The sequence below is a fragment of the Ursus arctos genome, unplaced genomic scaffold (assembly GCF_023065955.2).
Source record: "Ursus arctos isolate Adak ecotype North America unplaced genomic scaffold, UrsArc2.0 scaffold_64, whole genome shotgun sequence".
NCBI classification, from domain to species: domain Eukaryota; kingdom Metazoa; phylum Chordata; class Mammalia; order Carnivora; family Ursidae; genus Ursus; species Ursus arctos.
Window position 1 is genome coordinate 155313 of NW_026623083.1, and position 27734 is coordinate 183046.

Consider the following 27734-nt stretch of genomic DNA (forward strand, 5'->3'; position numbering starts at 1 on the left):
AATGCTCGGCCAGCCCACAGAGTCCTGGGCTGTCTCCACGTCATGTCTCCACGTAACACCGTAGAGGCACCTGCCTCATGGTTTCCTCTCCTCCCTCCAGCCCCGGGCCTGCCAGTGAGGCTCGTGTTGCCAGAAGTGACACTCAGTCCGTGTGGATGGTGTGGCAGCCGCCAGAGGAGCCCAACGGCATCGCTCTGGGTAAGGAAGCGGCCGTGATTAAAGAGATCGTAGCTCAGAGGGAAATCGCAATTGCATTGATTTCCTCTGTTCTTGTTACATGTCAAAGAGGTTGAACAACAACAACAACAACAACAAAATCCTGCCTGCCACAGCCCGGCATTTTTAGCGCTGGGAAATGTGGGACCCTCTACTGTCCTGGGAGCTGTGTTCTGAGGTTTCTTTGCAGATTGAAATTTACATTTTGTTAGCCCAGAATTTCTTCCATTTGTTCATGGTTCACAACAAAACCATCTGTAATTGGCCCTTCCTTCAGCTCTGAAATAACCAGGCTGTTTCCATGGGTGTCTGGGAAGCAGCAGCCTCGTTTTTCATGGGAACCAGAGACCTGGACTTTGCTCCCAAGTTCCAGGAAACATCCTCGGCTGCAGGGCCTTCACCTCATCCTTCTAAGAAGTTTCCAGCGTGAATTTTGTGCCTTGGGTCCCTAGGAAATGGTTTACTTTTAATGTTTCATTCAGGGGGGCAACTCTGATAGCATTGATGAAAAGCCTTATTTTTTCTTAGTTCCCCAAAGGAGGCAAGTTTTATTTAAAAAAAAGAAATCATCAGTTCCCTTATTTAGTCACCCCTTCACCATGACAAATTCAGGGCTTCCCCTATGCGTGGTGTCGCCTGCATGGTGGGCAGTAAGGAGTGAAGAAGATGCACCTGTCCTCAGGAGGCGTGTGGCTCATGGCACCACTGGGGAGAGGCACAAGGATGATGCAATGTGATAGGTGACTAATAACGGTTCACGAGATGATCCACAAGCGGGTCCCCCAGGCCAAGGGGCTCTCAGCGGACGGAAGGTGGCTTTAGAGCTGGATCTTGTCGATGAGTGGCCTCTGGAGTCCTGGAGGAAGGGAAGAGGGACATCCACTCAGCCAGAGGGAATGCCTTCTTCCTGTGAGAGTGTAGGCAGATCCCTGCCTGCGGATGTGGGCAGGGCCGGGCCTGGGTTGCCTGGGGATGGCCGGCTCTGCCATGCAGGGAGTGCCCAGGGGCCCAGACCTGTGAAATCAGGCATCTAACGGCCAGGGCCCCAGGCTCGATCTACTCTCCAGACCCAGGCCAGCCTCTGATAGGCTATGTCCCTAATCCAGACTCGCGGCAGACCCCCAGATATGTTAGCTCGTGTACTGGGTGGTTTACAGGAAGATTATAAACCTGAGCTTACAGACAGGTAGTGAAATTCACCACTTACACCTGCTTCTGATATTAGGATTCTAAGATTCAGTTTGAAAAAGGGTTTTACTTCATTAGAAAACATTTTTAAATAATCTGTGCTGAGGGCAGTAGGGAGTCCCCCAAGGGCTTTGAGCAGCAAAGTGATGGAATCAGGTTTGCCTTCTAGGTAACAACTAGAGAGGCAAATAGTTTTGAGTTCTTGAGTCACGAACATGGGGAGGACAGAGCCTGAGGCATCCTGACGTCGTCTGCTGCCAGGCTGGGCCCTCCTCAGTCTGACCCTTCCTTGTGCGATTTCTGGAGTTGCTGGGTGGGGTATTTTGCTGAGTACAGTAATTCTGAAATGGGTGACCTTCGGAACCGCAGGTTCTTGCTATTTTAAAATCACAAGGAGCCGCCGAGGAAGCTGCTGGTGAAATGGTATTTCAGATCCTGTCGGATGAGATGGGATCCCAGACACCTGTTAGGCCCCACACCTTGTGCTCCAGACCTGGGGCGGGAGATGGTCTGCAGAGTGCATGGATGGGCCAGAAGTCTCCTGGAGCCCCTCAGCACCACGCCCCGGCTGCTGCCTCTTCTGGACAGAGCAGGGCTAAACATCTGATGACCCAGTGGGCGTCCCCAGCTTGCTGTGAGACAGGAAACCTTTCTGGAGCACAGAATGTGAATTCTGTCCTGTCACAGTCTCATCCTGGGTCCTCCTCGCAAACATGGGGACGTTGTGGCCTGAGCCAGGGCCAGCCCACTGTGCTTGCTGGTCCTTTGCCCCTTCTGTGCCTCTAAAGTCTACATTCGATGTGACTCCACGGCCATCCCTGCCTGGTTGTGCCCACTGTCATCACACGAGTCTCACTGTCCAAAGATAAAATCTCATCACGTACTTTGAAGGGCATCTGTAACGTTTGTGCGTCTGTTTGAGAAAGCACTGTGAAAGGAGAACTCAGACCATGATGGGGTAGCATTTACATTATTCAGATTGGGAGTCCTAGAAAGTCTTGATACGACCCAGGTGAGATGGGTAAGTGGGCAAACACATGCTCATATGCTCCCGGAGAATGATATGGTCATGTCTGGGCGAGGTGACCCCATCTGTCCTCTCCATCCCGGAGGCCCTTCCTGTCAGGTCTTAAATCCTGGAGTTCTCACACCTCTACCCAAGGAGACACACACGGGACACTCTTGCAGTGTCGTGTTCAATAACAGGGAAAAACAAAGAGCCAGACACCCAAGTGTCCATCAATCAGGCAACAGAAATGTGTATCCTGGGCTCTTCACGCAACAGAAAACATGATAGCAGTTACAGGAATGACCAAGATCTACACGAGCTAACGTGAGGAAGTCTCACAAGCATGTGTTCATGGGGAAAACAAGTTGCAGGAGAATCCACAGAGCGTGAGAATGTTCCTGTACATTTAAACCTCCAGGAGTGTTACTATAGTCATTTACATGTACAGTCAACGTGTGAGCTCATGGACAGGACTACACCTGGAGTTGAGACGGGGCGTGGCCTCTGAGGAAGAGGAGCTGGTGGGGCCACCAGACAACCTCAACTTTTTCTGTCTCTTCTCTTATATGAAAACAAAAACAGTCCAATTTGGCAAAATCTCAAGATTTGTTCAGTTTGGTACAATCAATATTTGGGTGTTTCATCTATATCATTCCCAGTATTTCCTGTATGTTTGAAAGATTTATAATAAAAAAGGACGATCATAAGATAAAAACAACACGTTCACTATAGACTTTTTAAAAAACAGAAAATTCAAACAAGTAACAGGCAGAAAATGAGAATCACCCACAATTCCACCGCCCCAAAATAATGTTATGATTTTTTTCTTCTGTTCATTTTTCTACTATTTTAATTACAAAATAGTTCCTACTTAGAAAGGATTCTCTTCGTTCTAGCACGTGCATGTTTAGCAGTGGTGGCCTGCCCGTGTCCCTGCCACCCCGTCTAGCATGGACAGCCCGCCAGGCCCCCTGAGGGATTTTGTGTTTATCTCTCCTTCAATTTTCTGCATGATTTTCGTAGAGGTAAACTTAAGCCTAAAAAGCTAATACTAGTGCTGCATATTTTTAGATTTCATGCAAACTCCTGTCCTGTGTTTTTCTGTGACTTTGCTCCTCTCTTGCCACGTCACGAATCTTTCCTACATACACACCTTGGCTGTCTGGCTCTGCACACACCGGACGGGATGCTCGCAGCGCCTCCAGCATCCTGGTGCTTGCCTCCTGGCGCGCAGGTGGAAGGGTTCCCCGGGGCACACACCCGGGAACAGCCTTGGTGGGCCACAGAGTTGGAGCCTTTTCAACTCTGCACAATGACGCCCGACCACTTTCCTGAGCAGTAATAGCCATTTGTACTCCCACCAGCAGGTGTAAGGACCCCCATGGTTCTGCACGTCGTTGCCAACACTCGATAGGCTCGGGATCGAAACTTCTTCCCTCCAGAAACTTTGGGTCAGTCAGCTCTCCTGACAGCAGTGCCCATCTCACTCCACCTTCACCAACATCAACATTAATGGGCTTTTTGTTTGTTTGTTTTTTGTTTGTTTTTATCTGGGCCAGTTTGATACATTAAATAGAACATATGAAGAGAACATTTTCAAAGTTTACTGGCCATAAGTTATTATTTTTTTTGGGGGGGGGGGAATTTCCAGTTTATATTCTGTACTAGTTTGTTTCTTAAACAGCAGGAATCTATTTTCTGTCAAGTCCAGAGGCTGGAGGTGTGAGATCCAGGCATGGCTGGGCTGGTGTCTCCAGCAGCCTCTCTCGTTGTCCCCCCTCCCATGTCTTCCCTCACCTGGTCATCCCGCTGTGTGTGCCTGTGTCCTGATCTCCTCTTGTAAGGGTGCCAGTCCCCCCTGGATCAGGGCCCACCCTAGTGACCTCATTTCACCTTAATCCCCTCTGTAAAGACCCTCTCCCCAAATACAGTCACATTGGAGATGCTCAGGGCAAGGACTGTAACCTGTGAATTTGGGGGATGCCATTCAGCCCGTAACACGTCCTTTGGCCATTTTTCTCTTGGGGAGTCACCCCTTCCTTATGGGCTCTCACATACCTTACTCGTTGGCAGCATCAGAGTACCAAGTGGCTGAGAGACCTGAGTCCGCTGTTGGGCTCTGAATCTGGGTTGGAGGCCTGACTCTGCTCTGTTAGTGCCGTGACACAGGGTCTGGGCAACTTAGCCCAGTAAACACCACCCAACATGATCATTAACTAATTAACAATATTCAATGTCACGGATGTTGCAAAAGTTCCCCTTTTATTTTTGGTCACAGAGACTTTCATGTGGACTTGAAACCTGTGTGCCTTCCCGTCGTGTGCCGTTTCCATGGTGGATGGAGCAGGTGCTGTCACCTGCACGCAGGCCCCGTAGGCTGGGGTCAGTGGGCCCCCAGTCCCTCTCAGGGCCATTGTGGCTCCTTCCACTCCTCACTCTGAGTGGTGGCCCCTCTTGCCACCCTGCACTTGTAGCCACGTCACTCCCTGGGCACTGAGTCCACTCGGGGCACAGTGGCAGGACTGGGGCATGTGGGAGGGTCGACGGGCTCAGCCTCTTCAGGCTGTGGAGGGCGAGACCCAGCGAGAGGAAAGGCCAAACAACACCGATCTCAGGATCTGAGTCAGCCAGCTGTTCTCAGGAAGTTTCCCCAACCTCACATCGAGGTGGTGTGATTCACTCTCCCCTGCACCCCCAGCAAGCCAAGATCTGCACAATGCACTCAAGAATCCCGGGCTGCCTGCTCTGCTCTCCCCTGGGTTTGAAGCACCATGCTCCAGACAGGCCAAAGGCAATGTGGGCAACCCTGCAGACTCAGTAGCCCAGCCTGATGAATTTAAGCACGTTACTGAGCCTTTCTGTGCCTCGGTTTCCCTATCCCTCAAATGGGAATAACACCCCTCTCCCTCCTAGTGTTGACTGAGTTGTGCCTGAGGACCTTAGGACAACGCCCAGCACGTGGTAAGCACTCAGCGAATGTTCACTGGAACGCATGGCTGTTTAGTATTTCACCGTGTCTCCCGCACCAGAGAATTTCTTCTTGTCGCCCAAGACGTCACCCTGTGCCAGCATCTAGCTGGTGCTCCCCAGCAGAGGTTTCACACGGACATGACAGGGAAAAGAACCGGGAAAGGCAGGTTGGAGCCAGGTTATAAGAGCTCCTAAGGGACATTCAAAAGTTTACATTTTGATCCATAGTCCCAGGGCAGTGGGGGGTCACTAAAAATCACAAAAATCCAGGTAAGGAGAGGGCAGTATATAAATACTTTAAGCATTCCAACCATGGCAAGACAGACAGAAAGTACAATAGTGCTATGTCTACCTGTAATGCAGAAAAACACCACATTTGAACATCTTGTTGTAATGGTCCAGTTGTAATGGTAGCAAATGTTGTCAGGGTAACCTGTGACCTGAATATTATTACAGCTAGCACCCCAAATTGCAGATGCTGTAGGAGGGTTGAGAAAACAGCTTCCAAATGTTCAGATCAGTGTTCATAGGGAATAAATGGAAACATCTCTTTGCAAGACTGGCTTCCCACACACTAATGTTTCTGATCTCGCTCGAAGTGTAATTATGTAACTAGTCTTTTCTGTCAAAACACTCTTCTCCCTCAAAACTATCTCCTGTTATTCTCTAGAAATGCAAGAACGGGTACTCATCTGCTTGCTTTTGCCATTTAGGCACAGGAAAGGGCTCTCTTCTATTGTCCGTTGAGGCTAGGGCTTTGTAAGGACATTTGAGGTGCCCGTCTGTATGTTCACCAGGCCAGAGTGGGGACTGGGGTATATCACCCTGAGTTTAGGGCAGATAAGAGGAAAGTACGAACATACCCGCAGGCTGAGGGGCTTTCTCCCAGTGGTTCATGTGGGAGCTGGAGCAGAGGCAGGGATAATAAGCCGGGTTTCCTGCAGGTGCACATGGTGATGCTGTCCTTGCTGTCCCATGCATTGCCTCAGAGCCAGCGCCGTGGCTGTAGGAAGTGGGCCTCGTCGTCTCTGTGTTTCAGTGGCAGAGGAGCCCTGGGAAATCGAGCTGCGAACACCCTGCTTCTGGCTCAGTGCTGGTGGCACCTGGAAGAGCAGGTCCATGTGGTGGAATGGTACAGCCATCAAAACTCACGTTTCTGAAGGAAAAGAATGACGCTTGGGAGATGTAGTGAGAAGACACGAATGAAAAGTCTGCACTTGAAGTAAAATCAGTTTTGTTTCACGTTCATATGCATAGAAAAATGATGGCCAGAAGCAGCCCCGAAGATAGAAACCGTGACCTCTGGATGGTGGCAGATGCCATGTGCGTGGTCGGGGCCCGGCACTCCCCGCCAAGGCCCATCCCGCAGCGTCTGGGACGCTGGCAGTGCCCTGTGCCCGAAGGTGCTCTCTACCCTGGGGCCGGGCTTCTAGGGGAGTTGCCGACCAGCAGCCCCCCGCCCATGACTCCTGGGGGTTGGGGGGATGCCGCCGCAGCCCCCCCCACCCCCCCCCAGTGGGCAGATCCTTGGGGGCCCAGCAGAGCAACTGCTTCAACAGGCCTTCTGTCAGCTTCCTCTGTTTCCTGGGCTCACCTCCTGAGAAAACTTTTCACTCTGGGCTCTCTTGGAGCTCCCTGGGCCCCTCAGGAGTCAGGCAGCAACATCCACAGTACAGAGAGCATCTTGTGTGGGCAGAGCCCTGGCGTCTCTAGCACCTGCCCCTGCGTAGTCGGCTCCTTTCTCTTCTGCTGGCCAGCACGGCCAACGGTGACCCACCACAGCCCGTGGGATGTGACATGCAGAGGATTCTGGGCCACCTCCTTCCTGGTGCACTCTCTACCCCTCCTTGGTGCTCTGGGCTCCAGTGGCCGAGGGCTCTGGCATTGGGCTGGGCAGGGCTGCTCCTCACAGGTTCTCATGCCCGTCATAGACCTAGCCACGGCTCTGGCTCCGGGCCCTGCTGTGGGGGACTTGGACCCACCGCCCTGACCTTATTCCTGGTGCAGGTACCCCAAGGCTCTTCCAGACAACCCCGGTTTTTTTGTCCACTCTACAAAACAACTCATCCTCTCCAGAGGAACCCTGGCCCTGGAGTTTCTGCCTCTCTGCTGTGCTGGTGTTGACCCCCTGGCACTGGGATGTACCTCCCCTTGTTCCCACATGCCTTGCAGTCTCTCCCAGTCCCTCAAAATCCCCTTCCTGGAGAGTGACCAGTTTCTTTTCCGTTTGTCTCTCTTTTATTCAAATCATCAGAATGTTACCATTTTAGAGCAGGAAGGAGCTGTGTGAAGCAGGAGGTCCTCCTGGGCAGGACGGGGCTCCCACACTGAAGGCCCAATTCTGTCCTCTGTTCACTGTGTCCTTTTCTGGCCCTTGGGGGTAAAATGGACATGCGTCCTGTGCCTGAAATGCAGAGGCGGTAAGAGGGGGCTAGTTGTTTTCTTGATTCATAGTGTAGGGGTGAGAACTTCTCCCTCTTCCCTTCTGGGTTCTACAGTTGGTCCAAGAATTAAGTTGACATAAGACTGATGAACAGGGTGATTGGTAGGAGAAGGAAGGGAAGAATGAAGGGGGTGGTAAGCTGAAGGGGGGATGAACCATTAGAGACTATGGACTCTGGGAAACAAACTGAGCGTTAGGAGGGGAGGGGTGGGGGGATCTGCTGGCCTGGTAATGGGTATTAAGGACGGCATGTGTTGCATGGAGCACTGGGTGTTACACACAAGCAATGAATCATGGAACACAACATCAAAAACTAATGATGTACTGTATGGTGACTAACGTAACATAATAAAAAAATTTTTTAAAAGACTGATGAACAGGAAAAAACCATTTAATTTTGTATGTACAGGAGCCCCCAAAACACAAGGCTCAAAAGTGACCAAAGCGGACTGTTTTTAATGCTTTCTATGAATAGAAACAGTCAATTGGTGAAGCGTTGACAAGATGAGGGGTTTGGGCTTGGGGTGGTAATCTAGTGAAGTAACAAGGTTGTATAGCCACCTCGGCCCTCACCTGCCCATGGCTGGTGAGGAGGCTGCCTCTCTTCCTCCTGGTGCAGCGAGGGAAGGTCCGAGTGTCCTCTGGCACTGGCTGTTTCTTAAGTAACTTTAATCCAACATAATGTTTGAAAATGGCATATTTGGGAGTGGCCTATGCTACTCTGCTTCACTGGCTGGAAATGAGAAGCTGAGAGTCACTTTGGCGTTGGGGTTGGGGTTGAAGCCTGGCTTAGGACTTGCTGACAGTTGAGGTGTTAAGTACGGAGGGAGGGCCTATAGGCTGTTTTGTTTTTTAAGATTTTGTTTATTTGAGAGAGAGAGAGCAGGAGCAGGGGGAGGCCTAGAGGAAGAAGGAGATGCATACTCCCTGCTGAGCAGGGAGCCTGAGGTGGGGCTGGATCCCAGGACTCTGAGATCATGACCTGAGCCAAAGGCAGACATTTGACCAACTGAGCTACCCAGGGGCCCCTGATTTTTGGATTTTGAACCACGCTGTATCCGTGAAATAAATCTTACTTGATCGTACTTCTTCCTGTATTGTTGAATTTGGCTTGCTGATATTTTGTTGAGGGTTTTTATATCCATGTTTATCACATATACTGGTCTGTAATTTTCTGTTCTTGTGGCATCTTGGCAGCTTTTGTTAAGGGCAATGCTGGCCTCCTAAAATGATTTGGGAAGCGTTCCTTTTTTTTTTTTTTTGTGGAAAAGTTTGAGAAGGATTGGTATTCATTTTCCTTTGAACATTTGGTAGAATTTATAGTGAAGCCATTTGGTCCTGGACTTCTGATTATTGAGGGGCTTTCGGTTACTCATTTAATTTCTCCGCTGGTAACTGGTCTAGTCAGAATTTCTTTCAGTTCGTGATTCAGTCTTGGAAGGTTGCATGTTTCTGGGAATTAATCCTGTTCTTCTAGGTCGTCCAGTGTGTTGGGGAGTAGTTGTCCATAGTAGTCTCTTGTGAGCCTCTGTATATCTACGGAATCCGTGGGAACATCTCTTCCATTGCTGCTTAGGAGTTCTCATTCCTTTTTTCACCCTGAGTCCAGCTGAAAATTTGTCAGCTTTGTTCTTTTCGAAGAACCGGGTCTTTGGTTGATCTTTCTATTGTTTTTTTAAAAGTCTTTCCATTGTCTCTTTAGTCTGTAGTTCATCTGTTTCTGTTCTGATATGTTCCTTCCTTCTACTAACTTTTGCCTTCCTTTGTTCTTTTTTGTTTCCTTGAGGTGTAAATTTAGGTTGCTTATCCAAGACATTTCTTGTTTCTTGAGTTAGGCCTGTATCACTCTAAACTTCCCTTTTAGAAATACCTTTCTTAAGGATTTTATTTACTTATTTCAGAGTGAGAGCACTCACAAGCAGGGAGAGGAGCAGAGAGAGAGAGGAACATACTCCTTCCTGAGTGTGGAACTGACACAGGGCTGGATCCCAGGACCCTGAGATCATGACCTGAGCTGAAACCAAGAATCCAACGCCCATCCGACTGAAGCACCCAGGTACCCAACTTATAAACATTTCTAATAGAATCGGTTACTATTCTTTTCTTTTTGGATGGGTGTGGTCTTAATTCTTTTTGAATGAGACAAATTTAATAGCTGGGTCTGTGGTCTTGATTTTGGATATCAACTACAAGCAGTATCCAGCAAAAAGTAGACAACAAATAGTTATTACTGGATTGATGTAGAATTTAATTTTATAACTTGAAATCAATCTGATTTCCCTTATATTATCTCTTGATTTTCATGCTCCCTACACTTTCCTGCTTATCTAGGAGTACTGTAAAACAATATGGCATAATTGAAGGGAGAAAACTTGATTGGACATTATGCAAAGAATAAACCAAAGGCCATTTACCTAAGTTGTGGTACGATGTCAAGAAGGGAAATATGAAGATGTTATGAAAATTATTTGTAATTTCCCATCTCAGAAGTAAAGTCTACAATTCTCATTATTCTTGGACATTTTCAAATGTATCCAAACTTGTGGCGAACAAAAGAAAGCAAATCCGAAACTCGTGAGTTGCAATATTTAGAAATGGTGGTTGGATTTGACTGTGAGGCACACAGCCTTCTAACAGGCTATACATGCTGTGGGGTCACACTTTGGTCAGCCACCCGCAGATTCAAAACTCATACACTTTATTAGCATTAACAAGGGGTGAAAAATGGTGTGAAATGGCTGAGCAGTAATAATTGTTCTGTGAATATGAATTTTAGTTTGGATAAAAGACACGATATGATTTACTGCAACTTTAGATGTCTCGTTTCTATTATGCTGTCTTGCAAAATTTTCAAAAAGGAAAGGCTGTTGTCCAATTTCAGGTGGTCTGGGGCCCGTTCCAGTTTGTCTAACAATGCTTGAAAATACATATTTGCAATCATGGAGAAAAACAGTTGGGGAGAAATGACTGGGTCCAGAGAGTGAGCTTTGAGAGAACACTTCCCAAAACACTTCCGCTACTTTGAAAAAATTGAAATATAAGAATAGGTGTATTCCTTTTTACATCAGTGGGGTCTGTGACTAATTCCATAGAGATAGATATTGGCCGTTTAATATTGGGTTCAAAGAGATCAGGAGGAATCCCCATTTTTCATTCTTTTTTTTTAAGATGATTTATTTGTATATTTTAGAGAGAGAGAGAGAGAGACAGCATGAGTTGGAGGAGCAGAGGGAGAGGGAGAATCTCAAGCAGACTCCATGTTGAATGCAGAGCCCAATTCAGGGCTCCCCTAGGAACCCCCATTTTTCTTAAAGGGTGTTAGCAAACATGGCTTAAGACAGGGCTTCTCAACCTTGGCTCTGTTGACATTTGGGGCAAGGGAACTCTTGCGGGAGCTGCAGGGAGCCTGGTAGCATGTGGAGCAGCATCCCCGGCCTCTACCCACCAAATGCCAGTAGCACCCGCCCCACAGTTGGGAACCTTCAATGTACCCAGACATTGCCGAGTGTTCCCTGGGGGCCAAAGCACTCCCTGCTTGGGGACCACTGGAAGCCAATAGAATGTGTCCAGAGAACTGGGAAGGTACACCCTCTGGGTATAATATTCTATTATGTACCCCTTAATGGAGTAAAACTAATCTCAGACTGAAGAGACATTGACAGGATGTGAATACAGGGAGAGCGAGAACGCCAATGGAAGCCGCCTCACCGTGTAAACGCCTGGAAGCCAGGATTCAAGGCGAGTAGAGAGGAGCCCTACATTAATTTATTTTCATTCATTAAAATGATTGATAATCATTCATTCCATTCATGAGTTTCTCACATTCTCCAGAGGGTGGCTAAGGAGAGAGCAAGATGGAGAGTTTAGACGAGGTTGATTAAACCGTTACTGAGCCACTACCACCCATGCCTGGCAACATGTACGTAATTTTGTCCCACATTGACTCTGGGTTTGAGAATCCCTGGCACAGATGTGAGTCTCAGTACTCAGTCTGAAGAAGTGGATTATTTCAGGATGTTCATAAATCAAAGTGCAGTATAGCCTGAGGGAGCCTGAACAGCACTGGCCGATAGGATTCCATGAGTAAACGATCTCTGTCTGCCCTGTCCAATATGGTAGCACCAGCTCGGAGTGGCTCTTGAGCCCTTGAAATGTGGCCACCTTTCTTGTGTCACATGTGGAAATGTGAACATTTGGGGGATAGTGAATTAAAAATACATTGTTTAGTGTGCCTGGGTGGCTCAGTTGGTTAAAATGCCATCTCTTGATCTCAGCTCAGGTCTTGATGGTTGTGTGTTCAATCTCTGCCTTGGGCTCCACACTGGGCAGGAGCCTCCTTAAAAAACAAAACCAAACCCAAAACATCATTTACATTTACTTCACCATTTTCATTTCTCTTGTTTCCAGTGTGCTTATTAGAAAACATGAAACCATGTCTGTGTCTTGCATTAGGTATTTATCAGAGAGCCCTGAACTAGAAGGTGGAGAATTCTGCCCTGTCAGGACACCTTGAACTCAACCCTGCTCTGGGTTAGTGTCTGGGCCAGGCAGGACCTGCAGGCAGAGCTGCGGATCCGCCTAAGTTCGGATCCTTCTCCCGTCTCAGCTCAAAGCCCAGTGAGGATTCTAGACTTGGTTTCCAATCGGCATTTCAGATCTCTCTCGGTTTGGACCATGTGCCCTTGATTTTGTGTGTTCATTCGTTAGCACTAGAAAGGACATTTACTTAGGACCCATTAGGTATTTCCACTTTAAGGATGAAAGGATTTCAGGAAACAATAGCATTTAAATCACAGATGATCCTGCCATTCAGCTGTCCAGGTGATCTCCCTCTGGGAAGCCACCATGAAGTAGTTTGAAGAGGCAAGCCAATGTCCTGTCTGCCTAGCCTTTCTGGAGAAGTGCTTTGTGGAAAATTTATAAATTAATTAATTAATTAATTAATTAATTAATTTCTGGTTCCTGGCACAGGACTCCTAAAATCCTTGCAGTTTCCTGAGGGATAGGAGAGACTTTTGTTAGTCATAAAATCTCCAACAGACCTCTCCAGAGTTTAGGTTAAATAGCTGACATAGGGTGGGGCCCAGAAATGGCATCACAGTGGGGCTGGTCACCAGAAGGACCAAACTGGGAGTCAAGGATTGGAAATTTCAGCCCCAGCCACTGGCCATCTGTGAGGGGAGGGGGCTGAAGATTGGGTTATAAAAAGTCTTGAACAAGACGTTGGTGAACACATTAATATTCTGGAAAAGTGATTTTCCCCCAGAGAAGGCGTGGAAGCTCTCTGCCACTCCCCACCCCCTTTAGACCTTCCTTGCTCCACGCATCTCTTCCATTGGGCGTTTCCTGAGTTGTATTCTTTATAATAAACTGGTCGATGTAAGTAAAGTGCTTTCCTGACTTCTGAGTCGATCTTTTTTTCCCCTTCATTCATATAACTTTTATTACAGTGTATTTATAATTGTTTTTTCCTTTTTTAAAATTTAAATTCAATTAGACAGCGTATAGTACATCGTTAGTTTCAGATCTAGTGTTCAATAATATATCATTTGCGTATACCCCCAGTGCTCATCGCATCACGCGCCCCCCCCTTAATGCCCATCATACAATTACCTCATCCCCCCCACCTCACCTCCAGCAACCCTCAGTTTGTTTCATATACTTAAATGTCTCTCATGGTTTTTCTCCCTCTCCGATGACCTCCAGTTCAGTTTTCCCTCCATTCCCCTATGATCCTCTGCACTGTTTCTTAGAGTCTACCTATGAGTGAAACCATATACTTGTCTTTCTCTGACTGCTGTGTTTCACTCAGTATAATACACTCCAGTTCCGTCCGGGTCGATGTAAGTGGTAAGAATTCATCCTTTCGAATGGCTGAGTCATATTCCTTTGTATACATGGAGCCCATCTTCTTTATCCATCCACTTGTGGATGTAAGTCATTCTAGTGAAATTATCAACCCTAAGGAGGGGGTCTGAGGGAGTACCTGACCTTGTGGTTGGGCAGAAGTGTGGGTAGCTTGAACACCCCATTTGTGACTGGCCTCTGCAGTGGGGACAGACTTGTGGGACTGAGCCCTGAAATCTGTGGAGTATGAATTGAATTGTTGGAGAACGTGGCGAGTTGGTTGTGGTTGGTGTCAGGAAATAGAGCACACGGGTGTACTTGAAACGTGAACACATCTCCTTCCTCCACTGCACCAATTGACTGCATAAAGCCCCCCCTTAGGGGTCCTCTGTGCTCTGTGGTCTCTTGGAAGAATGGAGTCAGGTTCGACTGGCAGTAGGGGAAGTTGGTTTCCAAGATCAAAGATGTGGAGCCTAGCTGAGAGCTATTCCCTAGGTGAAGCCGTGGATGCCGAAACGACCCCACTGCCCCCTTCCTCACTAATGACTCAGAGATTGTGATATCACAGTTGGTTCCCCACAAAAGGTGGGAATTACCTGACTTTGGGCATTTTATGGGCCTGTGCCCCTCAGTCCCAAGTGCAGAGTAGAGTGACCTGGTAGGTCTCTGATAAAGACTGACGGTTGAGTCCTGCTCTGTACACAAGTGAGCCACCCGACAGAGTCCATTATCAGGACAGCTCGGTTTCTTGTGAGACATCTATTCTTTGGAGGAGCGATCGCCTCATACACTCTTCCTTTCCCGTTGCTTCCCCACCTCCTTTGGGCTCTTGACTGGTGCCCTTGTGGAAGGTCTCCCTGCCATGCCAGACCTCAGGTGGAATCTATTTCCTATGGAAAGCACCTGCCTCGACTCTTGATTTCCCTCGCAAGACATGTAGCACAGTCTCATCCTTTTTCTTGGCTTTGTGGGGGAAAAATGATACTAATGTGTGTCTTAACCTTTTGATATGGAAAAGGTTGTGGCTACCCCAGAGTCCAAAAAAAAAAAAAAAAAAAAAAAAAAAAGGCTTCAAAAATCATACTGCCCCCTATGTCTGGTCTTGCTTATTTCCCTCCTTACAACATTTTTACTGATTCACTGCTTAATGATTGTGAGACAAGGTCTCTCTTATAGGCATCATTAATTGAGTCGTGAGTTCGATGTTCAGGACAGATTTCTGTGGGAAGGTTTATTGACTGTGGAAAGAGCAGAGAGAAGCCACTGAAATGCAAAAGGAATATGTGGGCCTCTTCTATGTCCAGGCTCTGCATTCTGACCAGTGGCTGAATTTGTTTTTTCTCTCCAATGGGTATGACCTCAGATGTAGATACACCCAATGACAACCTCATGATTTCTGCTACCCTGAGGAGTGTCCAAAGTGGGTATTCGGTTCAGATAGAATCTGAAAGAGGTGCTGAGAGGTTCAGCTACACAACTGGCATCATGGACTCCCCTTGGTTGCCCTCTGGCCACCCTACTGGGAAGTAGATCTGGGGAACATGCAAAGAATAGATGTGGGCATTTGCAAAGAATCTGTTCACTAACTCAGGAAGTTCCAACTGCCTGCAAAACTTGGATTCTGGATTGTGGATTTGAGAAATAGAAAGCCCTCGTTTATTTATTGGCACTGGGCCTAGGGCTGCTCTTTTCATGGACCCCAAGTTCTACCTAGTGGGGATCATCCTGGGTGTGGATATGTGAAACCTTTCGTTTTCTAATGTCAGCATTGTGTCCTGGATGAATTCCTAACCTTGTGACCAGGTTTACCAAAATAGTACTTTACCAAAGTAAAGGGGTTGTTTTATGCCATTATTTTCTGGGGCTTGATCTCACGAATCTGAGATCATGACCCGAGCCAAAATTCAGAGTCCAAGGATTCACCAGGTTCCCCGACTACATCCAGTTTTTTGTTGTTGTTGTTTGTTTGTTTTTTTAGCATGTATTGTAGTTCCTTGGTTAAGTCCACGGCACTTGGTTTTGTTCTAAAAGGTTTCCTTCTTTATGTATATTTGGAACTGGTTCCTTCCATTTCCATTGCTACTTTTCAAGAACAGATCAAAATCCTGTGTCTATTGAGTGCCCATCCATGAGCCAGAACACACACTGAACCCTGCATTTTGGGGAGTATTTAAAGTACTTCATTTAGAAAAGTACTAGTTGTATGTATTGCCCTCAACCCGTTCACTATTACAGAAATGCAGTGGTGAAGATACAGTGATATTTCCCCCCTCATTATTCAGGAAAGAGTCTGCTTTATATACACATACTAACCAAGAAATTCACAAAGGTTGAGAGGTAACTAAGTACGTCCTCTCAGCTATACACAGAGAAAAATCAGGTAGTATGCATAGACGGTGAGAGAATGACATACTTTCATTAGTATATACTTAGAGAAATAATGATTTGAAGAATGGAATTTCTGTGAACACTGCTCTTCATTTCACCTGGGACCCATTTTAAACTATATTCTAGACATGTCTGGTGACTGGAGGATAGAATGGGTGGGGATGGTGTTTTAAATCAAGAGTGGGACCTCTATTTATTCTCAATCTGTTTTTCTTTTCCCTCTTCACCCTGAAGTTTGGCTAGTGACTCTGTTTGGGGGGGGTGGCAGGTCATCCCCCCTCATGTCTTTTATTTTCAAAAAAAAAAAAAGAGTGAGAAAGTGTGAGAGTGGGGTTCAACTTTCGAAACAAAGCATTTACTCTCCCATGCCCCCCTTGTCTGTGAAGACAGGCCCCTGTCGACACCAGAAGTTGGCCGCTGTGCAGCTGCATTGACTCTGAAAGGTCTATGATGACACCATCGCCATGGTGACTTGAGCCACACCTCTGCTGTCCTTTCCAGCTGGGACTCTTTGAGCTGACCCATTCCTAGGGATTGGTGTTTGCTCTGCTGCTCCAACTCAGAATGGGAAATTGCTGTGGTTCCTGCTGTGGTTTCTGCTGTGGTTCCTGCTGTGATGGTATGTTCCTAATGATCTTCTGAATGCTGTTTGCTAGGACTCAGTTCACTCTTTCTCAAACTATTTTTCTCATCGTTGAAAATTTCCTCTCTCCCAATTTCATCTACACATGTTTTATAGTTTTGTTTTATCCCTTGATTTCTACTGTTGGTGGTTCTACTGACCTAGCAGCCTTGGTTTTTGTCCTCCATGGAGAACAATGGACTACTTCCATGATATCCTGCACTCCTCACTTGTCACCCCTAGGTTCTCAAGGGGGGGAAATACGGCAGTGTCTATGTTCGTTTAAGTTTTTTTAAGCATCCTAAATTCTATATTCACATTATGCATTTCTGAAATTTAGAGTGAACCCAGAAAGGTTGATATGGAGGACATTTATCATTATTTTCTCAGTGTCTTACAATGTCTGCCCTGTACCGTTCATCCCCAAAGGGGTATGGATTTCAGGATTTTGGGGACATGTGGGTTCGTTCCTATCAATAGTTGCCCCAAAGAGATCCTCAGAATATGAGAGTCTACATTTCAGTTTATGACCCCCAGACACACATTTCCATTTCTAAGAACTTTGGGTGTTATCCAAAATGACATTTTCTAGAGATTTCAATGGTATGCTACCACCCGTCCCATTCAGTGCCCCAGACGTAAGTATGGTGACAATAGCATGACCTTTTTTCCTCGGTGCCGCAATGAATAGCCGGCCTTTAATGTATGGTGAAAGATGGGTAACTGGTTAATGGATCGAGTTAATGAGTGATCGATAAGCAAGTACACAGATTATTAGTGATGCACAAAGAAAAATAGGTGATGTAGACACAAGAGCAGAGACACACGCATTATATATATAAGTATATATGTATATATAGATGATTGCATACGTTTGCACAGAGGATTGTAGCTTGAAAACAGAACGTGTCTACATTAAAGTGGTTTTGATGTAATGTGTTTCTTAGTTCTCCTGAACTTTCATCCAGATCTCTTCCCAAAAGCTAAGCTATGTTTTTTTTTTTTTTCTTCTATGAGTTGACAAGGGTCTCAGGAACTCCTAGTTTGTTTGGAGGCACTTGTATTTGTGTGAGGAATAAATAATGCAAGATGACATTGTTTCACATGTTTGAAAACACAAGACTTTGTAACAGTGACCCTCCCTTCCTTTACACTGGGATTCATCTCATTTGATCTGCTGACCTTAAGACAGGCAACTGGAACATTCTAGAGAACAGTCATGGATATTTGTGGACAAGGGCCCCAGAGAGTGGATTCAGGGAGACAGCAATAGATTTGCTCGTTTGCTTTTTGTTGTTGTTGTTGTTGTTTGCCTCTGATTCTGTCCAGAGGAAATCATGTTGGGGTAAAATGCTTGTATTTAGGCAAAGCAGCTGTGTGTCACAGAGCAATGGTGTGGGAACTCAGACTCCCAGATTTGAATCCAGCTCTGGAACTTGTGAAATTGTGAGATGTCAGACAAGATCTAGACCCTCTAATTCACCTTTCTGACCACGTGACAGGTGTTCATTCATTCAATGCTCATCACACACTTATGCGATGATTTGTTTCCTCTCCCTGTTCCTCAGGTGGAGGAACGGAGGCACAGAGATGAATGTGACCAGGTTCATGAACTCCTCTAAGTAAAGGAGCCAGGAGGTGAACCCAGGCCTGCAGTCCAGTGCTCGTGCTCTAACTACTGAACCGAACTGCACTTATGACTCAGTCATGGGATCAGTAGTTACTGTGCAAAGAAGCTTTAGCATCTGCATGGATGTCAGGAATTCCCTGAGCCAAGGGGAATCCCAAACACTGTTTGTCATTATGAGGTCACCTCAGTGGTCACATAGCCCAGGGAAGCTCTTGAGCCATAGATGTCCAGATCTTGCCATAGTCATTCATCTGAAAAGGACGTAGAAAGCCTGGTCCGTTTGAAGCCATGATTGTGTTCAGTCCAAAGATTCTGAGGGTTTGGAGGCACCATTTAGGACAAGCCAGTCAAACTCTGTTTGAACACTGGGCTACTCCTCAGCACCTGACCTCAATCTGGTCAGAATGGAGGAGACCCTTTCATGGTGTTTGATGGCATTGTCAGTATGAGTAAGCCCTAGTCATGCCGACATCCTGTGACCTTAGGGACACTGCTGGGACAAGGAAAAATAAGACTCAAAGAACCAGTTCATGATTAACCTTCTGTCCAGAGCTGGTCAGTGCCTGGCCAATCAGTGTCATGGCATGGTCACTCTTCAGGGCATGGCACAAATAGAATAAGAATAGGGAGCATGCTGAGCGGTGCCTGGCTGGCTCCGCCAGTGGAGCATTTGACTCTTGATCTCAGGGTCGTGAGTTCAGTCCCCATGTTGGGCATGGAGCCTATTTTAAAAACAGAGAGAAAGGAATCAGGGACATAGTGTTGTAGATTTGATAACATTCTCCCCATGAGCCCTAAAAAAATGCTTGAATGCCATGAACTACACACTTTAGGGACAGTGACCAACAAGAACTCAAACACTCGTAACAGCCTGCTGTCCATCATCCTTGTTTGGACGCGCTTTTCCAGCTAGGCCAGGGAGTGTCCATGCTCCAGTGGGGGCCTTTGCTCCTTCCGGAGCTCTCCCATTGTTGGCTAGTAAGTGCAAGCATGGAGAGAGGCCATGCTTCATGACTATATACACATAGCCTTGCAAAGCAAGACTAGAAGTCAAACAGCATCAAATGAATAATGGTGCTTGGTTTTCAATGATAGAACTTCATTATTGACAAATCGTCAACAATTGATGAGCTTCCTCACAAAGGATGTGAGATGAAATGCAACAGAAAGTCGTGCTTAGATCTGAATCTAAGTCTCTCAATAAAAGGTTGCTTATTATCATGTGCAAAATAGTATACAGCAGATGATAGATTTAAATGCAAAAGCAGGTGTGGGTGATCCTTACGGAGAGTCGTGATGGGGGAGCTTCTCCAGGGTGTGGGTATGGAAGGGTCCCTGTCTATGTGTCCTTTGTATATTCCCTGATTTTTTAAAAAAAGATTTTATTTGAGAGAGAATGAGAGAGCAGAAGCGGTGAGTAAGGGGGATGTGGGGTGGGGGAGGAGAAGAGGGACAAGCAGGCACCAAGCTGAGTGCAGAAACAGAGGCCCGGCTCGATCCCAGGACCCTGAGATCATGACCTGAGCCAGGTCAGACGCGTGACCCACTGAGCCACACAGGCGTCCCTGAGGGGTCCCTCTCAAAGGAGGTGGGGCTTGGTCCCCTGCCACTGCAGGGTTTAGAGAAGGATGAGGAGTCTATAAAGACTGGATCTGGGGAAGGAAGGAAGGAACAGGGAAGGTGCCCATTCAGAGCCAGTGCAGTCCCGGTTCACTCTTAGCCAGGCCTTAGCCCAGGCAGTTTGGAGACTTACTTAGATCAATACCAGTGAGATACTAGAGGTCATAGGCTTAATTTATTAAACCAGCAAAGCACTAGCCCAGGTGGCCATTTTTCCAGTTAATTCACAGGAACTGCTCAGCCAGGGTTGGTCAGTTGAAGGGAAGCTAATTCTTGGTAGAGCTGTCATGTGACAATTAGTTTGGAAAGTCCTGGGTTCTGAATCAGCTTGGGAGCCCCGCAGACCACTGGTCCCTGAGGGTGCTCAACTGGTCCCGGGGAAGGCTCCACGTCAGACAGCTAGTAGGGTGAATGCTGTGGGAGGATGGCCACAGTTGGGCTTCCCCTGGCCCTTCAGAGGGGCTTGTCAAGGGGCATCTGCACTGTGTTCTGGGTCAGGGGTTGAAACCTAGATGTGCGAAGGTGAGCTAGGATTTGGACTTTGCTGTTGGCTCAGGCACCTCCCCCAGGGCATCCACTGTCTCCCACAGACAACTCGGGGCTGGAGGATATGAGAAAGAGATGAGGGAGCCCTGGTTCAGGGCTGCAGGGCTTGATCTCAGGTGTCTGGGCAGGTGTCAGGTGTTCTGGGACCTCTCTCCCCAAGGAACCAACTCCATTCCTGTCCCGGCTCCCCCACTCAACATTAAGTTGTCTCTATAGCTTGGCTTTGGTAAATAGTGCTGCCGAACATGGGCAGATATTTCTCTGAAATCTAGACTTGAATTCAAATGGATTTCTTATCCAAGAGTGGGATTGCTGGGTGTAATGGTAGTTCTTTTGTGAATTTTTTTGATGAAGTCCCATATTGTGTTTTCATAGTGACTGCATCAGTTTACATTCTCTGTGGGGTATTTGAAGGCTATATGAACCCTAAGACCTTCCGAAAGCCCTCTCTGACTCAGGTGGCTTTGCTAGGCAAATGATGAACCATGGGATCAAAAGTTTGAACTCTGATGAACTTATCACTCCTTTTCCTATGGCCTTCTGATAGCAAGATGTCAACAGCTCTTTCTGTTGTCATGCATTTCCCATGGTCTCTGAGAAAACAAAAAACAAAAGTGAAGAAAACATCCATATTTTCTCTAGGTCTCCGGAAGCTGGCCAGGAGAATAAAGCCGAAGGTTCACCCCACTTCTGACTCTGTCGAAGGTACCGTGGAAATTCATTCATTAAGTTGATTCAAGAATAATTATTCTAGGGGCACCTGGGTGGTGTCCAACTCTTGATTTTGGCCCAGGTCATGATGTCAGGGTCATGAGATTGAACCCCGTGTTGGGCTCCATGCTGGGTATGGAGCCTGCTTCAGATTCTCTCTCCCTTTCCCTATGCCCCTCCTCTGCTCACACTCTCTCTTTGTCTCTAAAAGAAAAAAGAAGAAGAAGAATCATTACACTAGTTTTCAGTGTCCCATACTTAAGACAAAAATGCCAAGCCATATTATTTTTGTTTCACGTGTGACAATTTTAATTTAGCTGGTCACTCATCAGTTTATAACCACAGTAGTCAAATGGCATTTGCAACTCAAGTCTGTTCACATTTCATGGTAGGTATAGTGAAGCTAAGGAATGGACATTAGTCTGTTATCAAATATTAGGAAAAATAGATTTTATTATTTTTAATGAATAGACGTTATTACTTCAAATAGGTTTAGATTAAGATAATAATTGAGCAGATAATATAAAAAGTTTCCCTATCATCCTTATCCCTTGGCGCACAATTTCCACAATCCTTAAAAGCTTCATCAGTGTGGAACACGTGTCACGAATCACAAACCAGCGTAGCGATATTAATACTCATTGAAGGCCAGCATCGCTAGGAAGGTCTGCTCTGTGTTGTGCAGGAGTATGGGTTTTGACAAATGTGTAAAGTCGTGTATCCACCATGTACAGAGTAACTTCACTGCCTTGAAAATCCTGTGTTTAACCTATTCATGCCTTTGCCCTTTCTCTAGAAATCTTAACAACCGTTGACCTTTTGTCATCTCTATAGCTTTCCTTTCTCCAGAATGTCATCTAGTTGGAACCGTAAAGCATGTTGCTTTTCCAGACTGACTTCTTTCACTTTTATCTATACAGTTCACATTCGTCGATGTCTTTTTGTGACTTGATTGCTCAATTATTTTTTTTAATCTTCTTTTTATTATTGTTTGAGAGAGAGAGTGAGTGAAAGTGTGTGGGGAGGGGCGGAGGAAGAGGGAGAGAGAATCTTCAGCAGCCTCCATGCTCAGCAGGGAACCCGTCTGACGTGGGGCTGGATATCATGCCCCTGAGATCATGACCTGAGCCCAAATCAAGAGGTGGATGCTTAACTGAGTGAGCCAGCTATGTGCTCCAGTAGCTCAGCTATGTTTATTACCAAATCGTATTGCATCGTAAGGGTGTATTGCCGGTTGTTTCTCCGTTCACCTAGTGTAGGACAGCTTAGTCGCCTCTAGATTTGGTGTTTGTAAATCAAGCCGATAGAAGCACTCCTGGGCCAGTTTTCATGCGGACACATTTTTCAACTCAACCGGGTAAATACCTAGGAGTGAGATGGCTGGATGACACAGCAAGACTGTGTTTTGCTTTGTAAGATTTGATAGGATTCACCAGTCAAACCATCTGGGGCCGGCTCTTCCTTTCTGGGAAATGTATTAACTATCGGTTAAATGTTTTTGATACCTGCCTGTTCAGATCATCTATTTCCTTTCAGTGGGTTTTGGTAGTTTTGTGACTTTGAAGGAATTGGCCTCTTTCCTTTCAGGAATCCTAGAATTTTTCCATGTATTCCTTTAGAATCCTTTCAACGTGACGTCTCCTCTTTCATCTGTTGTTAATGTGTGTCTTCCCTCTTTCTTCATGGTTAGTCAGGCTAGAGCTTTATCCATTTTACTGATATTTACAAAGAACCAGCTTTTGTCTTGGTTTGGTTGATTTTGTCTGAGAGTTTTTTGTGTTCCATTTCATTGGTATCTGCAATTATAGGATTTTTTTTCTCTTACTTGCTTTATATGACATGACTCTTTTTTGCCTTGTTTTCTAAGGAGGAAGCCTATTCACTTTGAATCTTTCTTACTTTCCAACACGATGACATTCAGTAGTATAAATTCTCCCAAGCACTGCCTTTGCATACATTTTTGTCAACGTATATTTTCATTTCGTTTAGTTCAAAATCTTTTCAGGCTTCTCGTGAAACTTCCTCTTTGACCATTTTTAAAAAATTTCCAGCTATTTGGGGATTTCCCAAGATTTCTTGCTGTGGTTGAGCTCTAGTTTAATTTCATAGAGGTCTGAGAGCAGCTGTTGTATTGCTTCTACTCTTTGAGATGTGTTGGGGTGTGTTTTATGGCCCAGCATGTGGTCTCTTGCTGAATGTTCCAGGTGAGCTGGAGAAACAGTATATTCTGCTAGAGAGTCTGTGCTCCAGGAAACCTGGATTCCCTGTGTTCCCTTTCCTGTCTCCTCAGGGCCATGGTTTGTCCTGTGTCCTCCCCTCTCCATGGATCCGAGAGTGGTTGATTTTTCAGTGTCTTCAGGCTTTTTCTTGTTCGTAGGGTGGACAGTGATTGCCATGATCCTTGCATGTGGAGCCCTCTACTTTTGTCTTCATGTGCCTTCAACTCCCTTCTCCTGAAATGTGTCTTGACTTCAAGATATTTGGGCACACGCTGCTTCCATTCATATAACCAGGTCTCCAAAAACAGCCGAGAAGCCTGTGTCTAGATGTCAGCTTACGTAGCAAAACACACGTTTTCTTTGACGTTCCACCTTTTACATTGGCTGTTATCCTAAATTAGAGGTTTACAGAAATATCAGCCATATGCTTTCACTCAACGTGTTACCCTCCCAGAGGTATGGACTAGTGAAAATAGAGAATATATGTGTTTTTACATATATCCATTGAGTATCCAGGCTTTCACACACAATGACAGACCAAGAAACCCATTGACAGAGATGGATAGATACACATGTACATAGGGAGTTAGTAACATAGAAAAAAGAAAAGGTAACATTTTGAGATGAAGAGACATATGAATTTCTGTATGTAGACAATTGCATCCTTGTGCACATAGAGCTCCAGCTTTAGAAAAGCACGAGCCTCTATTCATGTGGTTGTGAGGTAATGCACAGGTCAGGTCCCCTGAGTCTGCATCCAGCCTGCTGTGCAAAGGCGAAGCTCTGGTCTCTCGCATGGCTGGGCAACAGGTCTTAGCTTGAGGTGCTCACATGTAGGAGGAGGAAATCTCACAAGATGATAGAGTTTCACACGTTGTAGAACATGAGTATGTTAGGTACATAAGCTCTCTCCCACCAGTCAACTGGTGTTCGTCGTGTTGGACCAGATAGCTGTCAGGTCAGGCAACTAATTCATTCTGGAAGCATCATGCACATTATTTTGGGAAATGGCCACTTAGCGTGTCCTCAGGCAGTCAGAAAAAGCATTTCTGAGACCTTTATGTGACTCCTTAAACACCGGGTCTGGCTTAACATAAAGGAGTCCTTTTTAGACAAAGCAGGTGTGCGTCATGGGGAAAGCACTGGCCTGGGAGCTTGGACAGCAGAGTTTGACTGCAGCTCTGAGTTCTGTGGAGTTATGGCATCTCAGATGAGACATTTCACCTCCAAGGAACCTTCCTGAGCATTTCCATGGCATGCTTTACTTACACTAACCATTCAACCCTCACCACCAATGCAGTACTTTGCTTGCTAAGGGCAGTATTCAGATGGAGAAACTGAGGCACAGAGCTGAATGCGCCCAAGCACACAAGCTCTTAAGTGGAAATGCCAAAATGTGCACCCAGATGGCTGGACCCATGCTGCTACTCTGAGATACTGAACTGCACTTCCCACACTGACAAGCATAGCTCTGAGCCATGGGTTCAACAGAAACCACGCAGGATCTTTCCAAGGCCTGTGTATATATCTGAGCTGCATGAGTCTACAGAGATCCCAAGTACTGTCTACCATTATGAGGTGGCCTCAGTGGTCACATGGAGGGCAGACTTGGGCAGAGCCCTTAGTGTGAAAAGCACACAGAAGGTCCAAACTGTCCAGCTCACAGATTTTGAGACTGGGAGGCACAACATTGAAAAACATGGTAAATCTCTCTCAGTGTTGGGTCACTTCTCAGCGGCTGGCCCCAAACGGGAATCAAGAGATAGTTTAGTGCTCTTTGATTGCATGATCCCCCTGAGCCCCAGAAAGCCTCCAGTGCTGGCAATGACACACCCAAGCAACAAGGACAAATAAGAACTCCAAGTAACATTTGGTTACTAACCCAGGGTCCGCTCTTTTTCCTGCACCTCTCTTACAGAGCTGAGGTAGAGGACGTCGGGAGGAACCCAGGCCTCCCACTGTAAAGGACCATCCCATTAGTGGATGACTACTGCTAGCACGGAGAGCCACCCGACTCAGTGAACACATACATGAGACACACACTGGATGGGGAAATACCATAAGATTAATGATGTTATTTTTATTTATTTCATATTTTTAAATTTTTGGACTATCTTCTGTCTTTAGAGTGTCTTTATTTTTCATCATTATTATTTTTTAATGGAAGTAGTTGAGCTGACACACCATATTCCATTCGTTTCAGGTGTACCTTTGCCTTCAATGGCAAAGCCAGGACTCTGTTTCTCCCTTCTTTGCTGCTTCTCTTCTCTGCATCTCCTTCCATGAAGAAGGGGGCTCACCAATAGCCAACTGCAGGCTTTTCTTTTTTAATGTAAATTCAAATTAGGTAACATATACTGTATTAGTAGTTTCAGGGGTAGAACTTAGTGGTTCATCTGTTGCGGTAACAGCCAGTTGTCATTCCATCAAGTGCCCTCCTTAAGGCCCATCACCCAATTACCCCATCCCCCCACTTCAGCAGCCTCAGTGTGTTCTCTAGATATATGGGAATATTACTCAACTGTTGAAGGACTCAAATCTTGTCATTGGCAAGTGCATGCTGTTAAACCAACCACATCCCTCACCAACCCCCCCTTCAGCAGCCCTCAGTTTGTAATATAGATACACTGTAAATTACTCAACCACCAGAAGGAATCAAATCTTGCCATTGGCAACTGCATGCTGTTTAACCAACCACATCCATCTCCACTGTTCTGTCGTTCAAGTCAAGCAGAGCTCTCTGAGTCATTCATGAGATAGAGCACCGTGGCGGGAAGGTACTCTGTGTCCTGTAGTCTGTCTCCTGTTCAGATGGCCAGTTGGAGGAGCTTCGTCCTGGCAGAACAATTAGAGAGACTTTGCTACGGGCAGAGGGAGGGGTGGGGCTCCCTCACGACACCACAGTGTGCAACCAGGCGACCTCTTTGTAGACTAACTGACTCACATCGACCAGGTTGCCTTAAGCTAGAAAGTCAAAGGTCTGTTTCTCCTTCGTTTTCTCATCCTCTTGTTTGCTTTTCCTCACCCACCAAGGAGAATGGCCCAGCAGCAGCTCAGCTCATGCTTCTTAGCCAGTCACTCCCATAGAGTCTTGTCCCGTGTCCATATCAACAGTGATCATAGAGTAATTCCCGAGTAGGACCAACAATGGACTGACACTTACTCTGTGTCCTTTCAGAGTCAACCAAGGAGGACCTTGGCAAGAAACCACCATGGCCCAACACATCGAGGGTAAGCTTGGCTGTCTTTGCCTGAGAAAGAAATGTTTCTTACTTGAGTTTCGTCTTTTTGAAGTGAGTTCAGCTATGACAACATGACAGTGTAGTTTTTAGACGTGAGGTACCATTTTCTTGGGGTGTTGGGAGGGGAGGTTGTAAACTGTGTGGTAGGGGACCTTTTACTCAGAAGCGGTATTTCCTCCCTGAATTAAGAGTTTTGTAATTGTGCTTCAGGGAATTTGAAAGATCCATCCCCCAGGAAAAGCTCATGCCTTTTCCACGGGTGCACACTGTGCTTCCTTTCCGGGCCTTTGTCTTTCCTGCTGTTTCTCATTTGGTTTTCAATAGTCACCAAGAGAGCCGTTGATGACACAGTATGCATATGACCTGACTCTCAGGGTGTGTTCTTTTCTGTAAATTCAGGTGGCCCCAGAACCATGTGGAGGTGGTACGTATTCTGGAATCAGTCCCTTGCTGAGGAAAAACTCTAGATGGTAAGGCAGGTTGGGGGGATGTCCTCACTGTCCTCAGTCTGGAGAGCCATCTGATTCCAGGTCCCTGGTAGGACTGAGGCTTGGGAGTGTGGGGAAAAGCAGACTCCAGGTGAGAAACTATGTGCATGTGTCTCCAGTCCTAGGAAAACAAGGCATTCCCCCTGGGTGGTGTGGGTGTGTGTGCATGAGGCTTGGAGGTTAGGTGTCTTGTGTAGTGTGATTGTGAGTGTGTGTGTGTGTGAGAGAGAGAGCAAGAGAAAGAGAGACAAAGACAGAGACAGAAAGAGAGAAGACAGAAACATAGAGAGAGAGACACACAGAGAGAGAGAGAAAGGTGTTTCTCCAGGAGATATGTCAGACAGATACTGCATGATGTCACCCTTCTCCAAAGCCATGTCATCACACTGCGCTCTTTAGAGCCTTACTGCAGTGGGTGGCCCAGCAGGGGCACTTCAGTCCATGCTTGGAAACCAGCTGGCTCCATACACCCCAGCCTCATGTCCATATCAAGCAACATTCCATGAATATTCTTGGGCAACAAGAGGAATGTGCTGACGGGTACTCTGTGTCCTAGATACCTTGGAGGAAGACATCGATCCCATCAAAGGAGACA

At 46.4% G+C, this 27734-nt stretch overlaps 1 long non-coding RNA gene across 3 annotated transcripts; it reads left to right on the forward strand.

The window, feature by feature from the left end:
• Positions 1-27734, forward strand: LOC125281529 (uncharacterized). 3 transcript variants are annotated; one of them, XR_007188770.2, is made up of 7 exons: positions 1-198; positions 9728-9882; positions 16448-16680; positions 21122-21184; positions 26588-26640; positions 27051-27075; positions 27696-27734. It is a non-coding gene; the product is annotated as an uncharacterized LOC125281529 (long non-coding RNA). The 3 variants fall into 3 exon arrangements; XR_008957921.1 differs by lacking the exon at positions 27696-27734 and having other exon boundaries at positions 27051-27149; XR_008957922.1 differs by lacking the exon at positions 27696-27734 and having other exon boundaries at positions 16452-16680; positions 27051-27149.